Source organism: Leptodactylus fuscus, chromosome 5 (genome assembly GCF_031893055.1).
Source record: "Leptodactylus fuscus isolate aLepFus1 chromosome 5, aLepFus1.hap2, whole genome shotgun sequence".
Taxonomy (NCBI): domain Eukaryota; kingdom Metazoa; phylum Chordata; class Amphibia; order Anura; family Leptodactylidae; genus Leptodactylus; species Leptodactylus fuscus.
In genome coordinates this window covers 192,430,939-192,450,504 of record NC_134269.1, presented here as the reverse complement: position 1 = coordinate 192,450,504, position 19,566 = coordinate 192,430,939, and the positions used below count along the sequence as shown (strand labels likewise).

General features: G+C 42.5%; 1 protein-coding gene across 1 annotated transcript in view; it reads right to left on the bottom strand.

Moving 5' to 3' along the window:
* The window catches only part of PDGFRB (platelet derived growth factor receptor beta), a 102,428-nt gene extending 83,297 nt beyond the window's left edge, over window positions 1–19,131 (bottom strand). The window contains exon 1 of the mRNA XM_075274973.1: window positions 18,627–19,131. The gene's annotated coding sequence lies outside the window, so the exon portion shown is untranslated. The remainder of the gene's footprint in view (window positions 1–18,626) is intronic.
* Between the last annotated feature and the right edge of the window lie 435 nt (window positions 19,132–19,566).

The window sequence follows — 19,566 nt, the reverse complement described above, 5'->3', positions numbered from 1 at the left end:
TTAACATTACCCAGATTTTACAACACATTACGTATTATATACGCATTAAGGCGGCTGGAAAGTACGGTAGTTGCTGAGTCACAGACTTAACAGCAGGTAATGAACCACATCATGGCATGAACTGCCTACTCTCCATTAAAAAACAAAGCAAGGACCCCGGGACTTTGATCTAGAAGAGTTAAGCCTTGGCGTGTGCCCAGACAACAGTTGTCTTGATGCTTTGTCCAGATGGGCTAAAATTTCTTAGCCCTATAAAGAAATGCTGGGCTGTGGGCTTTGATCTTATGTAAAATCGACGTCCATTGCTTGTTTGAAGTTTGTGTCAACTAAATCATGTGCACATTACAGAATCACTATCTGTATCATTGTGTGTGGCCTCCGCTACTAGAGCTGCCCATGTCATCTTAGAATATCTGCCTAGGTCTTCTTAGAAGATGAGCACAGTATCTGTCCTTTAGAATAAGGCAATAGGAAGCAGCATAACCATTAGAGTAGAAGGTATAGTATCTGCTATGGGGTTCTATGAAGAACTGACCATGTAATACATGAATAGACTGGGTCCGCAGGTTTGTATATGACATCTTAATGTCCCCTATGTCCTAATAGGGGCATCATGAAATGCCCCTTTAACCATTTGTAATGGTTAAAGCTCTCAAAGAACTGGTGGAGTTGATGGAATGTGAAATATAGTTTCCTGCCAGGAATATTAGGCCCCGTATAACTATTACATACTAGAATTCTAACATTCAGAATTTCTTAAGAACTTCGGTCAGGAGACACTCGATACTAACACAATGTGCATAAATTTACAAGTAGAAAATGTGGTCAGTAGACATTACGTATGGCTGACTTCTAATTTGATGGACTTCTTCAAGTTGTATAGAAGATTGACAGAAAGTGCACTGAAAGGACCTAAAATCTGCATTCTATATTATTAAAATGATTCGGCAGGACCATCATGGTTTATCCCTTACATAGATCAACAATCTTTGACGTTGGGTCAGATACCAAGGGTATCTGAGTTTTCATACTCACATAATGGCTGCAGCACATTTTACATTTGTCTCTGAGGAATCGGCCATGTTCAATAATGAGCAGTCTGCCCTCTCCACTATAACTACTACTGGTTTATTTACATGTAATTTTGCTAGGAGTAACTGTGCAATAGGAAACAAATAGCTGGAAAAAAAACTTAAATGAACATAATATAGGTAAGAGATCCAGGAACACTGAACTGCAAACACAGGGCAAATACACTGCAGAATGTTCAGTTCACTGCACAGAGAATGAAGTTTGCAGATGTGTAGCAGCTGTGAGAAAACAACCCATCTCCTCTATATTCACTGTGGGAAGAGAGTCCCTCCTTCTTCCATTTACTGTGAAGACATCTTGCTTCATAACGGTACCGATAGATGGGACTTGCCTAGTAACAGGGAGTGAACTGCAAATTGGCTAGAAGGAAGACACCTACTGGCAAGAACTTTAAAGAGATTTCAAGGGGCAGAAAGCAACAACATTTTTAAAGTGCATTACATTTTGGTTCATAATCTGTTTGGCTGTCAGTTCCCTGGTTCATCCTCCTTTCTCCAGTCAGTCAAACGTGCAATCGAAAGAGGAAAGTAAATCTGCTGCCAGACCTCTAGTGGAAACTAATATGCCCTGAGAATAAAGGGATGGGGCAATGAAGTTCAGTATTTCAGATCCTTCACTCCCTAACACAATCTGCCAAGAACTACATCCAGAGGATCTTATCTCGTGAGCCTGCCTGGTAAACTTTAAAATACTATGCATAAATAAAACTCTAGATAACTACTAATTTTGCTAGAAATATATAAGAAAACAAACAAAAAAAACAACACTAGCAATGAGTATGAGCTGAATCTGGGGATGGAGAGGACAATTTTTAGAGAAATACAAACATTAAAGAATTTGGGATTTCCATGTCTGTAAACTGAGATTCAAGCGCAAGCATTACTCCATCACCAAATTCCTCACCATTTTCCTCCAAGTGAATGGACCCTTAAAGGGTGAGCCTGTACTAACCTACAGACCATTTGGGAAGGACTACCATGGCTGCTATGATGGCACAAACACACAAAAAACACATATCAACAATATCTAGGGAACAAAGAGAGACTCCACACCCCTCAACCAAAACCAGTCAGACCCTGTTCTATCGATTTATGCCTTTTAAGTAGCCCCACCTGCAGTTGCTGCCACTTCCACAGTATGAGCTTGGGGTCTTCAACCAGTGCCAGGAGGCCCCCATAAACTCAAAATAGTCAGATAGTCCTACTGAAATGACTCATCTCTTTTGTGTGTGTGTAAAGAATGGGCTATCAATATTGGGGTCTCAATGGGCTAGTAATGTTCGAGAACTTCAATATGTGGCCATATCACATATATATATATATATATATATATATATATATATATATATATATATATATATATATATATATATAGACACACACACATACATACACACACATATACATACAGTACAGAACAAAAGTTTGGATACACCTTCTCATTCAAAGAGTTTTCTGTATTTTCAGGACTATGAAAATCGTAGATTCACACTGAAGGCATCAAAACTATGAAGTAACACATGTGGAATTATATACTTAACAAAAAAGTGTGAAACAACTGAAAATACGTCTTATATTCTAGGTTCTTCAAAGTAGCCCCCTTTTGCTTTGATTCCTGCTTTGCACACTCTTGGCATTCTCTTGATGAGCTTCAAGTGGTAGTCACCAGAAATGGTTTTCACTTCACAGGTGTGCCCTGTCAGGTTTAATAAGTGGGATTTCTTGCCTTATAAATGGGGTTGGGACCATGAGTTGTATTGTGCAGAAGTCAGGTGGATACACAGCTGATAGTCCTACTGAATAGACTGTTAGAATTTGTATTATGGCAAGAAAAAAGCAGCTAAGTAAAGAAAAACAAGTGGCCATCATTACTTTAAGAAATGAAGGTCAGTCAGTCCGAAAAATTGGGAAAACTTTGAAAGTGTCCCCAAGTGCAGTTGCAAAAACCATCAAGCTCTACAAAGAAACTGGCTCACGAGGACCGCCCCAGGAAAGGAAGACCAAGAGTCACCTCTGCTGCAGAGGATAAGTTCATCCGAGTCACCAGCCTCAGAAATCACACGTTAACAGCAGCTCAGATTAGAGACCAGGTCAATGCCACACAGAGTTCTAGCAGCAGACACATCTCTACAACAACTGGTAAGAGGAGACTTTGTGCAGAAGGCCTTCATGGTAATATAGCTGCTAGAAAACCACTGCTTAGGACAGGCAACAAGAAGAAGAGACTTGTTTGGGCTAAAGAACACAAGGAATGGACATTAGACCAGTGGAAGTCTGTGCTTTGGTCTGATGAGTCCAGATTTGAGATATTTGGTTCCAACCACCGAGTCTTTGTACGTCGCAGAAAAGTTGAACGGATGGACTCTACATGCCTGGTTCCCACCATGAAGCATGGAGGAGGAGGTGTGATGGTGTGGGGGTGCTTTGCTGGTGACACTGTTGGGGATTTATTCAAAATTGAAGGCATACTGAACCAGCATGGCTACCACAGCATCTTGCAGTGGCATGCTATTTGATCGGGGTTGCGTTTAGTTGGACCATCATTTATTTTTCAACAGGACAATGACCCCAAACACATCTCCCGGCTGTGTAAGGGCTATTTGACCAAGAAGGAGAGTGATAGGGTGCTACGCCAGATGACCTGGCCTCCACAGTCACCAGACCTGAACCCAATCGAGATGCTTTGGGGTGAGCTGGACCGCAGTGTGAAGGCAAAAGGGCCAACAAGTGATAAGCATCTCTGGCAACTCCTTCAAGACTGTTGGAAGACCATTTCCATTGGCTACCTCTTGAAGCTCATCAAGAGGATGCCAAGAGTGTGCAAAGCAGTAATCAAAGCAAAAGGTGGCTTCTTTGAAGAACCTAGAATATACTGCAAGACAGATTTTCAGTTGTTTAACACTTTTTTGTTAAGTATATAATTCCACTTGTGTTAATTCATAGTTTTGATGCCTTCAGTGTGAATCTACAATTGTCATAGTCATGAAAATACAGAAAACTCTTTGAATGAGAAGGTGTGTCCAAACTTTTGGTCTGTACTGTATATAGTCAGGGTCTGGGGTTGCTAGGTGGGGTGGCATAGACACAAAAGTCCAGCTTCTTTTAGTCCAAAACAAAGGTAGAGTTTATTTTCACTCAAAAAGGTAGTGCAGCAACAAAAGGAAACAATAAAAAAAAAAAATTCCTGTCCATGCGTTTTCCACAATTTTAGAAACAGACACACCAATGCACGAGAAAAAAAAAAAATGACGGCACTGCATTTTATTCCATATGAAGCTTTATCCTAATCCTCCTGCTAATACACGTCTTCTCTAGAACTACAGCTACTAAAGTTTTAGTCTTCGCCTTACAAAGTGTCCATCCAGCCCCTGATGCCATCTCTCTGGTTTAGCAAACTCAGCTTGATTTTTGTTACCATAGCAAAAAGCAATGGTAGTTCTGATTTTTTCCTGGCCCCGATTCACAAAAACCCACAAGCAAACATATTTTTAGTACAAATAAGACAGTGTGTCTCGCCAGTTACAACAATCTCTACATGAATGTTACGATTTAACAGTGCCAGTTAAGGAACCTCACCAATATTAAGATTGCGGGTACAGCTTGTGGCGAATGGAGGCAGCAAAAGTGTATTAAGAAGAACCTAAACATCCCGAATTACAGGCAGAAGCCACTTGACGCTCTTGCATTATGAAAACAAGCAGTCGCTTGGCCCAGGGTGCACTGTGAGGTATTAGACTGGATCGTGCTGTCTGCGCTCTGTACTTGAGACGTGTGCCTTTTTCCTTGTGTTTGTGTGTATTGGCACTGACTTGTCTGCTGGATGTGAGAATATGTTTATTATGTGTATCTGAGCCATGTATATGAAGGAGCGCTTGTTTTGCTCTGGTTTTTAAGGACAAAGTTGTAAGTCACGAGATTTTGAGATAGCCTTGAACGTCGACGCTGCAGTGCTTAAAGGGATATTAAAATCCAAAGGATGTGCCATAAATGTACCTGTGATGTGACTTACCCCTTGGCACCTGCACCTATTTTGAGGTTGGGGTCCTCCTACCTCTGAAGATGTGGCCGTGCATGTGCAGCTTTCTCCATTCACTTCTATGGGAGTTCTAAGCAGGCAGCCAGAAGTGAGACCTGCATCTATGGGACATGTATGGCATGTGCCCTTTAATCTGCGTGGTGGTCCCTTCATTCTTCGGACTGGCTGTGGTCCTTCTTGTTGGACCAATCACTGGTCAGTATTTGGTGAGTTTTTTTCTTTTTTTTTCTTTAAGGGAGGGTTCACACGATGTCTTTTGGCTCGTGATCTGGCACGTCTACGCGACGCACTGAAAAATCACGGCCGCAAAATAGCGCCACGTATACGATCCATGCTCCCATTGAAATCAATGGGAGCGTATATGGCCCGCAAAAGTTCCCGCGGCGTAGACGTGCCAGATTACGAGCCAAAAGACATCGTGTGAACCCTCCCTTAAATTTAAATGGCATGATTCTGTATGGAGACTCTAAGGGTGCAATACATTGTGCGGGGATTGCCAATGGGCATTATAATGAATGGGGGACACTGAAGGACAATATACTGAATGACACTATTGAAGCAATATATTGTGTGGGAGCCTTTAAGGGGCATTATATTGTGCTCTAGACACTGAAGGGGCAATATATTGTGTGTGGGTGCTGGATAGGATAGGCCTATTGGGTCGGAGTAGACCTTAGAGAATAATAGTGTTTTATGGATAATGAACTCCAAAAGTTTTGGGTTTGGATGAACTAACTTGAAAATGTAAGAATTTTCAGGTCTAAACGAATCGGTTCCCCCATCCCTAATTATAATGTTAACGAAACATTATGCAATATAATGCTACAGACCCAGCCTCAGCTCACCCACTCCATGCCTCTGACATAGGGTGCCCCCATGCCTGCACCACCCTGCACCTCCATCACTGCCGAGATGAGTAAATACAGCAGCATTTTATTCATTCTCTGTGGTCATGTCATGTTGTAGAAGAAGAATGGCATTTCATTCATCTAGTGCTGGTGCCAGCCACACGTCATGGATTCAGTACGGGCAGAAGGTAATTGGTATGAAGGGACAAGCGATGAATGTTGAACCGCAGCCAGAAGCCATCACAGCCCCGACAACTGTGCATAGACCGTGGAGCTGACTGTCCTATTTCTACCACAACATCTGTTATCTCGACATCTAGAATAGCCGAGGTCTGGGCACAGATAACATTCTTATCCTTTTACAATCAAAAAGCCAAGATTAGTTTCCAGGTCAATTTCACGGATCCTTTTATTAGTCACTCCAAATTCTCATTCATTTTTGCCGCTTGTGACTGGATGACACATCCATGTTAGTAACTCTGGGATCTCGAGCCTCGACTCATGCCCCTGATATTTGAGCTGCTCATACACACCTCTCGCTGGATCTTTTGCCAGTGAAAAGTAATATGGAAAACTGTGCATATTCTGTTATGGTACGTGCCTGCTGGCAGCCATACAATATGGATGGTTAGCTAATAGCTGTCAGCGTACCATCTTAATCTACATCGTTCAACATTACGCTAAGCCCTAAATGACAAATTCATTTCTCATAGTGTTGTACTCATGTACGTAAAATAGTATTTTTGGCAGTTTTTTAGTTTTTGCAACGTATTCATGAACCAGTGAGCACAGGATGAAGTGTAGTATGGAGGCCAGTGCTATTCATCTGCACTATACCGCTATAGCTAATTCCTGGCAACTTGACCTATATGTTGGCATTATGAATTGTAATTTCATACATTAAACCTATCAAAATTAGGCAGACGTACAGATATAACCTGAACGTCTTCCATTGCCTAAACTACTGCATTGTGATGTCTTACATCTTTTCAGATGTCGATCTCAGATGTAGCAGAGCTGAGTATTCGGTAAAGCAGGGATGAAGCAGAAGAGTAGATAGACAAGTCAATGTACAGTGATGCAGATGTAGCAGAGTCGAGGATACCGCACAGCAGATAGGAAACAGAATAGTCCACTTACCTGCACAGATCCGCTGCTGCTATCACTCCCCGTTCTTCTCCCCATGCGCGCCCTTAGCTCCCAGGTTAGTGTTACAGACCTAGGAAGAAGGGGGGCTTGTGGCTTAGGAGAGTGTGGGAGGGTACTGGGAGGGGAGACGTGAGTGATGCACTCAAGTCTCCCCGCCCTGTACCCGCCCACGTTCTCCTAAGCCACAACAAGCCTCACCTACTCCTAGCATCAGTAACATTAGCCTGGGAGGCAGGGGCACATACGGTGCTCTGTAGACATGCAAAGTAGAAAGAAGAGGAGCGAGAGCAGCAGGGGCAGCGGATCTGTGCAGGTAAGTGGACAGCAGGGGGGACTTAAGTTGCCGGGCAATTTTTTTTAATCACTACACAGCGTGGAGTCTAAAAATTAAAGCATTCAATTTTTGGACTCCATGCTGTGTAGTGAATAGGATCATTTTTAAAATCCGATCTTCGATTATTAAAAAAAAATCCCATTGACTTGCATTAGGATCGGAATTGGGATCGGGACGGGTTCGAATGGAAAATGATCGGAAATCGGATTTTAAAAATGATCCTGAAATCTCAAGATCACTAATCACTAGAGATGGATGAACCCTTTAGGCAAAAGCCAGGTTTTGACCTGAATATCTCAAATTGCTCGGTTTTTAACTAAACTCAACAATTGGGGATTTGTTTCAGACAACATAATATGACTGCAGTGACATACATTGCGGTAAATTATTATATTCTGGGGTATGAAGAGTATAATAACTGGGGCCCAGGGGAGGTAAAAATAAATTAAAAACATTTATACTCTCCTTCCCTCGTGGCATCCAAAGCTCTCCTGGTGATATCATGTGCCCAGAGTCACCACTAATACTTGTGATTGGTCCACATCGATCACATGGGCACACCAAGTGTCATGATGCTCAGCGTGCCCAAGTCATATCGTGCCCCCTAGGCACATGACATCCTCGAGGAGACCAAGACTGTTACCAGAAGGAGGCCCATTAGAGTTGTAGGAGGTTTTTTTAAACACTTCCATCTATTAAACTTCGAAGTCTGAAGAGACCCCAGAATATAATAATTGCACTTCTGGTTCATACTGAACTTGTTCGACCCAAAAGGATTCGGGGACCCAAACATAAAATGAAATGAATCTTTGGAGGTTCTCCCACATCTACACATCACAGAAGACAACAAAAAGCAATGAAAGGTCATTGGAAAGACATGTTACATATCACATTATAGCAGTTTAACCACTTGCTGAAGTTTGGGTTAACTGCTACATCTGTATATTGATGACAATGCTGTCCATGTACAAGCTGAAAATGCCCATCTGTGTATCCAGTGTGGACAATTTATCACTAGTATGTCCCATTGGCAGCCCAGAGAAGACCTGTCACTACTAAAGTAATAGGCACAATTATACCAATTATAGAACTTCCAAAATACCAGTCCGAAAGCTACAAGAAGTGAACCAGATTAACCCCATAGAAATTACTCTTTTCCTGTTTTCAGTGAGTCCCACAGCCAGGAAGTGTGAACACTATAGACGGCAGGGTCGGCTCCAGGTTTTTATGGGCCCTTGGGCGACAGAGCCTCAGTGGGCCCCCTTGTAAAGGAGGTGGGGGAGTCGAGACACTGTGCGTTGCAGATGAAGCGAGTGATGTCATGCAGGAGTGTGGCGTCACCAACGCCATACCTCCCAATCTTTTAAAGAGTAGAAAGAGGGGCAAAATGTGCGGCGCGCTCTGCACGCCGCTGCAAATTTATCTCCGCCCACTTTTATGTTGATTCCACCCATTCTCATTCATTTATCATGTGCTCCCACACAGTATAATCCTCCTACAGTCACCCGTAAATTATATGCCCCCCCTCCATCTCTCCCCCAGTTTCATATACACCCTTCCTCTGCCCCCAGTTTCATGTCCCCCCTCCATCTCTGTCCCCAGTTTCATCACGTTCTCCCCCTTCATCTGCCCACAGTTTCATGTCCCCCGTCTCTGCCCCAGTGTCATGCCGTTCCCCCCCTCCCCTTCATTTGCCCCTTCAGTTTCATTGGGCCCCCTCCATCTCTGTCCCCAGTGTCATGCCGTTCTCTCCCCACCCCCTCCATCTGCCCCAGTGTCATGCTGTTCTCCCCCCCTCCATCTGCCCCAGTGTCATGCTGTTCCCCCCCCTCCCCTTCATTTGCCCCTCAGTTTCTTTGGGCCCCCTCCATCTCTGTCCCCAGTGTCATGCCGTTCTCTCCCCACCCCCTCCATCTGCCCCAGTGTCATGCTGTTCCCCCTTCCCCTTCATTTGCCCCCCAGTTTCTTTGGGCCCCCTCCATCTCTGTCCCCAGTGTCATGCCGTTCTCTCCCCACCCCCTCCATCTGCCCCAGTGTCATGCTGTTCTCCCCTCCTTCATCTGCCCCAGTGTCATGCCGTTCCCCCCCTCCCCTTCATTTGCCCCCCAGTTTCATGGGCCCCCTTCATTATGTTTCACCTTAATATGTAATACAAAACAAACACTTACACTCACCTTCTATCACTCACCTTCCATCGTTCCCCCGAAGCTCCTCTCTCTCACTCCAGTGCAGTCACATAGCGATGCAGGAGCTGTGAGATCAGCTCCTGCTTAGCTCCGGCCCGGCTTGCGTGTGTAAGCGTGATGCGATGACGTCATCGCGCCTACACACGCAAGCCGGGCCGGAGCTTTAAAGCAGGAGGTGATCTCACAGCTCCTGCATCGCGTATGTATTCCAGCTCATCGGCGGACGGACGCCGATGAGCTGAAATTGTGACAGGCAAGTGCCGGGGGGCCCCGGCACTTGCCCGACTATGCCGTGCGCTGACGCCGGCCCTGATAGACGGACTGTGACTTTTCGTAGAGGGCAGGGGCATGTCTAGTGGTATTGGCTGGTTAGGGGACGCAGTTAGTGTTTCTTGTTCTACAGTCATATAAGATACCCTAAAGCAAAAGTATGGTGAGATATGGACTGCAGACGTCTGGCTAAGGGCTCATTCACATCTGCGCCTAGGACTCTGTTATACAGGTTTCCGTTTCCTGCACAAAACAGGGCAGAAGACAGAGACCTCCGGGATCTTTCAAACCCATTCATTTAAATGGGTTTGAAAAGTGTCCGGCCGTGAGCGCCGGTGAGTGTTTTATGCTCTCTGCGGCAAAACCGTTTTTTTGTTTGTTTTTTTTAAATCGGACACAGAGTCGAACATGCAGTACTCTGTGTCCGGTTTAAAAAAAAAAAAAAAAACTGTTTTGCCACGGAGAGCATAAAACGCTCACTGGCGCTCACGGCCGGACTTGGCATGACAGGTTTCCGTCTTCTGCATGCAGAAGACGGAAACCTAAGAACGGAGATCGAACACTAGCATGAACCCAGCGTAAGTATAACTGCTACCATGATCCTCTGCACGGCCATACTATATGTAGCTACAATTTTCACTTTACTTCTTCCTTCCAATACCAGTATAGGAGGAATGTTAGTCTATGGCCCAATGCACACAACCAAGTGGTGGGAAGTGGGGGCAATTTTTCAGCAGAGGTCTGAGGTCATCTGAGTACATTCTGTGATGCCCTCACCTCTATGGGGGCTTTGATCCGTTCTATTTCAATGACACAGAGCAGGAGAGGACCTGCTCTATATTCTTGAGAATGGAACAGCCCATTGGACACCTCCTCAGGAGAGCCTTAGCATGCACCTAACTCAGACGTCACTCCATTTTACAACCATTAAAAACAGATCCATTGATTTCTGTTGGGTCTGAGTGTCAGTCCAGATGTACACAGGTGGACATGTGAATACACTAAATGGGGCACAACCCCAGTCTTCATATCTCCTGTGATGTTGGAGGGTGCTCCTCCTTTAGGCTCCTCAGGCTTATCCTCCTCAAAAATGAGGCACACCCGTTGCTAGGCCATGCATCTGTCCTGAAATCTAGGCCAGCTCATAGCATAAATGATAATAATAATAATAATAATAATAAATTTTATTTATATAGCGCCAACATATTCTGCATTTATTATGATAATAAATGTAGACCACCACCCGCACCACTGGCGTACAAGGCAAAATATATCTGCCCCATTTACTCTCATTGTTCTTTAGCATGGCTGTTACATGGCCATTTTGACTGTTGTGTGAATAAGGCCTAATGCACATGTGTCAGAATCGTTGTAGAAATTTACGTGACTGTCCCAACAATCTGAACAACATTTGTACCCCTTGGAGGACACAGGGACTTGTTGATCCAGTCGTGAGTAATTTTATGTAGGCTTTGTATCAAGCTTTGAAATTCTGGAAAGTTTCTGTTTCAAAGACACAACCTTTAAATAATCATCGCCTTGGCTCATAAAGTGGGATGAAAAAAAACAGGGGAACTCCAGAGTTCCAGGAAAATAAGGTTTCTGGGCAGATTGTCATTTTGGTAGATTATGTGAAAAGGTTTAGACTGAAGTAAATTAGATACATCGATGATGTGACAAGCAGGAAGCCGGACCAAAAATCTGGTTCTTTTCTATCCATTTAACCCCTTTATTCTGCTGGTGCTTGTTATTGCAGGTCCGCAGTGCAAAGGTCATTTCCTTCTGGTTTTCCTATTTCATGAAATGACAATTCCAAGGAAATTTTTAAAAAATTAGGGACATTAATTTTTCAGGTATTTTTTTCTTATTCTGGGAAATGGACTGTTTTTAATCTTCAGTATGAATATATTCTAGATTTTACAAGAACTGAAGACCTCATCAGAACATGAATCACTCAGTGCCTTGTACCTTGATGAGGTCATTAGCTTTTTGAAAACCTATAGACTACCTATTACCATTACTTAGATCACATTAGAAATTGCATTCTGTGTTTGTATCTAGTGTCCGATTTTTTTGGTTGATATCTACTTAATCATGACACGTATGCACAGTCAACATAATAAAGTTTTGAATATCAAAACCTGCAAACCCATACTGATAATATATAGGGTTTGTACATGCTGCTGCAGTGTTGTAGTGGTGATGTTGGCCAATTCGATTTATATTTCATCATACACATATAATAATAATACATTTTATTTTTATAGCGCCAACATATTCCGCAGCACTGTACAATTTATAGGGTTCAGATACAGACATACATAACAAAGAACGTCAAAAGAACGTCAAAAGAGCTTACAATCTATGAGGTAGAGGGGGTGACGAGGTAGCAGGGGCGGCATTGCTTATATACACGAGTTCAAAAGGACTCACTTGCTTCAAGGGTTTTTTGGTCCTCTGGCAGGTATAAGATAAAGGAAGGTGGTGGTGGGTTACAACCTGGACTCTGCACCAATCGGGTCCCCATTCAAGTGAATAGAAGCAGAGCTGCAGTACTCTGTCATAACCTCTTTATGGAGGAGGAAGCCTTCTGCTTCCTGCTCCATCCACGGAACAGCTGATCCATGCTGGGTCTGGATGTAGGAAACTCAATGATCTGATACTGATGATGACCTATACTAATGGTAAAGCAACTGAATTTTTGCTCCAAGGAAAAGCAAATCCTTGACCTACACCACTACTTCACAAAATCAAGGGTCAGTGGGGCAACACGGTTGCTCACTGGTTAGCACTGCAGTCTTGCAGTGCTGGAGTCCTGGGTTCAAATCCTGCCAAGGACAACATCTGCAAGGAGTTTGTATGTTCTCACCGTGTTTGGGTGGATTTACTCTCATATTCCAAAGACATACTGATAGGGAAAAAAATGTACAATATGAGCCCTATATGGGGCTCACAATCTACATAAAAAATAAATAAAAATCAAGGGTCAGCATTGTGTACAATGGAAAAGTAGTTAGAGTGTACAGGCTACAAGTGATTCTTTCCCTACTATCCAATGAAAGCTGTACACCTTAGAGAGCTGTTCAAATCAGCTTTACCATTATGTAGGTGCTTGACAATTCACAGCTGATCACAGGGTGTTCTGCAGCTTCAACCCTACTGATCAGCTCTAATCTGTGAGGGAACTTGACATACAGTCAGTGTTCCAATTTCCTACAGGATTTCCGAAATAGGAACAGAAAAATGAAAAACCCTTACAGGGAGGGATCAATTATGTGACAGACACAAAGAGATCATGATTGACCCCATTGGCTACGACTACAATGGGTTCTGTTGCATATCTTTCACGATGTCTGTCATTTTGTTGGCCACAGGACTTTTCTCTCATGATTTTTGATGGAATCTGCGATAAGGTGTCCAAAAAGAACCTTTGATTCAGATGCGAATTTGAAAGCTATTTTAACATCTGACTTCCTAATATATGGCCAATTTTACATGGGAATACCCTTAAGCTGTGACACTGACAATATGTCCTTTCTATGCACATGTTCCTCCTTGCTTGTACAGGTGGTGTTTTCGCCTCGGACACATGGCAGTGAATGAGGAGGAGAGTTTGTCTCGGAGGTCTAGTGACCGGTTGCCCGGATACACCAGGGTCCAATAATGATACAAACAAATGTTGATTTACCATTAACAGGTTGTTGGTTGGTATTTACGAACACTGTCCTTGTGGTTCTGCACTGCTTGACGCCACTTTCCCAGGCTGTGAAATATGCTATTTGTCAATGTCACTTCTAAAGTTGAAAAGTTTATCATGTGTCAAAGTGCTAGCATGTGACGTCTGCTACAATTTTAGCAAACCCAAAATGTAGTCACCTGTAGTGGAAGCCTCTATTGTAAACAATTTAATACTCAGTGATGATATAATGACGATTTCTTATACATTAATAAAGTATGATACCCTTTACCCCAGTACTGACTTAGTGGAGGAGAGTCTATGCCCCCATTTTTTTGCAAACACTGGTTGCAACCAACATTTTTGAATCACCAACACAGGAAACAGGGTATAGCTAGGGTGTTTTTGAGGCAGGGCAATCGGACTCATCAGATCTAATATCATTTATGCCACAGCCCAGAGGAGATTGAGCCTGATTTAGGAGGAAGCGTGCACCCCTCATGTGTCTGATCACTTGGGGTCCTACCATTTGGATACCCATCAAACACTAGAATCCAGATCTTGCATCTCCAGCTTTAATAAAGCAACATTTGCACATACAAAGTCTATGAGGCCATCTCCATCAGACCCATATAAAGGGAATAGGGTGGTAATGCGCACGTCCGACCGGGACTCTAATTGAACAGGTCATACAATCCTGGTTTCTGTTAATAGATGATAAGTTATGATTCTAGGACAACTATTTTAACCCCAGGGGTTGTCACCCAGCTTGACAAGTTTCTGAATGGTATAACTACCCAGTAATACAGCTGAGTGTCAGCACTCCCTATAAGGGAGCCTTCAGACGTAGTTACGCTGCGCTCATTCTGATCGTAAAAACACGTTCAGAATGAGCGCGTAAAAAGCAGCTCCCATTGACTTGAATGGGAGCCGGCATACGTGCGCTCCCCATTGAAATCAATGGGAGGCTTTTTTCCCTATTGCTTTCAATGTATTACATGCTTATCACATTGAAAGCAATAGGGAAAAAGGGGATTGATTTAAATGGGGAGCGCACGTATGCCGGCTCCCATTCAAGTCAATAGGAGTTGCTTTTTCCGCGCTCATTCTGAACGTGTTTTTACGATCAGAATGAGCGCAGCATTACATCGTGTGAAGGCTCCCTAAGGAAGGGTGTGTATATTATGTATGATTCAGTAGGAAATATGGAGTCCAGGCCAGCTATGATAAGTCACCTTTTTGGGGGGGTGATCAGAATCTATGTGTGGATCCCCTCTGTACAGGTTTACAATACATTTTATCCTTGCTCTTTCACCAATATGTATGGCCATGCTATATTGCTGCACATTTGACATTCAGTATCCTGGAATAACTAAGTTACCATGCCTTTGGGCGTCGTGATGGCAGATCTATTGCTTTTCATCCTGTTTTTGCAGAACAACTTGTTGAAAAGGACAAATGTACAGGTCAAATTGGAAATTTAGGAAGAATTGCTCCTTTAATACATTAAATAATAAGGCAGGTCAGGCCCGTCCCCAGTGCACTCACAGGCATATTTACATATCTATAAAAAGACAATTATCTGCAGTGTTTCTTCTTCTATTATAGGTATCTATACTGCACTATTATAGGTTTGGGGCCTGACACACTCTCTATAAACCTTAATATCAAGGTCATGGTCTGACTGATGTCATAACAAATTTTGAGAGGAGACTGATCTATAGGAAGGAGTGAAGGTATTGTACATGCACCGCAAAAATATGCTGCAGGTTTTTCTATACAAATATATTATGATTCTACACATATTAGGCACATCATTTTCTGCAGATTTTGCTGCACAACTTAATATGCTATTTGTAAAATCTTGTCCACTTCCATGGTACTGTATGTGCTGCCAATTTGCCTTGCACTAATCTACAGGTAAAATCCTCCGATTTTTCATCCTATGTATATTTACCCATAGGTTGCATTCACATGACTAAGATTCAGCTGTGAAGGAGCAACACGGTGACTCAGTGGTTAGCACTGCAGTCTTGCAGCGCCGGAGTCATGGGTTCGAATCTCACCAGGAACAACGTCTGCATCAAACATCTGTTGGCGTGGATTTCCTCCCATTCTACAAAGACATACTGATAGGAAAAAAAAAAAGAAAAAAAAAAAAAAGTACATTGTGATCCCTATATGGGGCTCACTATCCACCCTACCCCAAAAAAAAGGGTTCAGCTGGGAAAATCGGTCCGCGTGTTAGATGGATCTAAACAGTGAGCCAGGAGAGGGACTCCTAACAGTACAGTTATCTATCATGTTAGCAGTCCCTGCCTCCCAGAGACATACTGATCCGTACCAGTTATAGGACAAGACATTGAGAAAATAAGCGTCAGATTTGATTTTGCTGAAGATTGAACCATAGTTTGTGGCCTGAGCCGCTCCACTGATAAGGCTTCTTCATCTGAGCAAAATCACCAGGGAAAAGCATCGGTGAAAAGATGAAGCTTTGGCTTATTGCCACAAGAAACTAGAGAGGTAGAAATGAAAGGATTTGAGGCAGGGGTCCTGTTTATATTACACTAGGTTCACCCTAGTGTCCGGGTTTACATTGTTCAGGTCCACATGGGGACCCCAAAGACGGGAACCTTGTCCGAATAAAATGTTGTTACATGTGGAAACCTGTGGACCCCATAAACTATAAAGAGGTCAGCCTGGTTTCAGCGAGGTTTCCGACGATTTTATACTGAAACCAGTGGAGAGAAAGGTCCTCCTTATTTTTCCATTTCCACCATATGAACATTTCCTAGGAGTCACAGTACAGTTAGGGCACATTCAGATCTGCATTGTCTTGTCGTAGGACTCAAAGAAGGGAAAAAAATAGTCTAATAATCTAATGACTGTCAGCAATGGATCCCAAAGGTTCCCATTGGCTATAGTGAGATATGTTGGATGTCTTATTTCTTCTCTGACATCTGTGGTCTTCAGACAAACTTTGTGCAGATGTGAACATTGTCTTACCAGAGAACTTGCATTTGTGTCACAAACAGGAAAGATTTACAACTCTGGACGCAAACAGTAATGGCTGCCATTGGAAGACAACAACTTGTAAGCAGAGATCTTGAAATCTTGAAGCGTTTTACTAACAGTCATTGACAACTTAGCAACAATTAGACCTAAAGAGACTAACTAGACCAATCTAAAGATCCAAGACGGGAAAAAAAGTTTTTGAATGGCGGTCAGTAGTTTAAGTAATAAAAGTCACATCTCCATCCAGAGGGGTTCAGTTCCCCACTTTTATTGGAGTGAAGGACATTAAAAAGTCAGAAAAATTCCATTAATTTCATTGATAATCATCATTTGTTACAACATAGGCAATAAAACAGGCACATCATTGGTCAGTGGCACCTTGTTAGTAAACAATCACGGCTGAACTCATATCATCACCAATCTTCTGAAACTGCTGACTGTTTCCATCTCCATGTTTGTGGAGTTGAAACCTCAGAGCTGCGTTCTCTACCCTAGTGGGATATCGCTTTGCTTCCTCAGACATTCAGGCATTTCTTTATACAAACATAGCAACTATTGCCAAAAACTTGTGAAACGCAATAATGTGTCTTTAAGGACAAATTGAAGTTTTCAAACAATGTGCGACATTATCTTGGAGCGTGGCCATTCCTGCTTGCGTTACTTCACAGCCTTAGGAATGCAACATTTTTCTTGGGTTGTACAATGTTCGAAGGATTTAAAGGGGTTATAAAGGAACATCATCCTTAGACAGAGTAGCATATGCCAGATTTTGTGTTGAAATTTGGACTGCTAGTGTGGATCTCAGGGTCTGATACTGAAGAGGTGGTGGGTTATGGACTTAGACACATCTGTATAGCTGCATGTATGGATGTAGAATATAAAATGTTGTGTATGTGTACACAAGTCTATCACTAGCTTATCCCCTGTACACAATGGGAATAAGTGTTTGATAACTAAGTTATTAACTAGGTATTGACTGCTAGGAGCCCTAATGATATTGAGAAATGGGGTTCCTAAGTGTCCCATTAGTAGTGCGCATGTGTGACAACCACACCATTCACTTCAACCAGACTGATGGACTTCAATTTGGTGATCTCCATCAGTCCCATAGAAGATGAGAGTGGTGGCCAACTAGGCACATTACTGAACTTCTCACACAGCTTACTTGGAGATCCTAGTGGTCACAACCCCCAGTAATCTCTCATCCCCCATTCTGTGGATAGGTCATTTTTCTTAGGATATGTCAAATTTAATGGGACAGGTAAAAGGTAAAGGAGATCTCCCACTATATACACTTATCCCCTATAAACAGAATAGAGTTTAAATGTCTCTCTGGGGGTCCGAACAAAGGGACCTGCAACGATCAGGAGAACAGGTGTCCACCAGAGCCCCCGAGTGTCCCATATGAATGCAGAAATGGTGAGCATACTGGTCCAGGGCTCCATTCACTTCTATGGGACTGGAAAGGTGATCTTTACCATAAAAGTATACAAGTGAATGAACTGGTGGATGAGCATGCACAAAAACAATATTTTACCATGGGACACTTGCAGGACCCCATTTTTGAGATAGCTGGGGATCCAAGTAGTCTGACCTTCAATGATCAGACATTTACCTCCCGTTCTGTAAATACATGTGAAAACCTCAATAAGGGATGACGATACATCTGCATGAAACACATATATGTATATCACAGTATATACTACCCCACCCCCATCTACTGGTATACATTTTAGAACCATGTTTCTACAATAAAGTAAGTTATAAACTGTTCTATAAGTGACATCTACATTGACGCCCCTTTCATTTTTTGTTATACCCTCCTTCTACATTATGTGTTGATCTATCACATATTCAAGACGTTGCAGGAAACGTGAGCACTTTTGCTTTCCACACACAACTTACTTTCCCTTTCATGTTCATTTTGATAGGAGCGAACTGCTGTCAAATCCTCCGCTCTCTCACAAACAATGAAGTTTCCGATACGTTTTTTAAAGGCACACACACATTCTTCCACATACCTATTAGCGCAGTCTCCTTTAAATCTCCTTTAAATCTCTGCAGAAGACATTCAGATTCTCCTTCCTGTTTTCTTTCTCTTTTTTTCTGTCTTGTCTGATTTTTTTTTCTCTGGAGGTCTTGAAGTTAAATGCTGGAATGCTTCGCAACTTTTTCCATTGGATTCAATAAAAAAGGATCCGGGAAAGGAAAAAAAAAAGAAAAAGGTCTTGTGCCAAGCTGTTAACAGAAAATGTCTTGTAGACTGGAAGGAGCAGCAGAGTCCGGCAGCATCTTAAAGTCCAGAAACTTTTCTTTAAGAGTGTCCAAATCAAAGTCTTTGAGGGTCAGCAGGTGGTCAGAAGAAGTGTTTTCCTAAAATGTAGATGCTTAGAAGAGAGAAGGAAAGTCAAAGAAACAACAGAGAAGTTAGGAGTTGTCTTCACTCAGCTGGACTGTCTTAGTCTTCTACTCCCCTTTTCTTTTTCTCGATTTTTTTTGACTAAGTGCCTCCCCCTCCTTCTGCTCTCCCCTTAGTGTGAGGGTGACTGAGAGTCTGTTTTCAATTCTGCCTGATTTATCCCTGTCTTTTTTTCTGGTCTCAGGATATGAGGGGATGTTTAGAAAATCCACAAGTGATGCCAGCTGCTGACTCATGATTTCATTAAAGTCCGACCCCTATTATTTCTGACTTTATAAATTAACTCGAGTTCACTTCATAGGGCTAGAGTCTTATTTCTAATACGTGACAGTATATACAAATTATATTCATTTTTATTTATATTCGCATGAAGGAATTGTCTACCGTGGACAAGATCTTCCCCCCCAAAAAAATAAAAATAAATATAAATATATATATATATATATATATATATATATATATATATATATATTGGCCTCAATTTTCCTGCAGCATCTCTGCCAATATAAGGAATTTATTGACAATTTTCTAATTTATTTAAA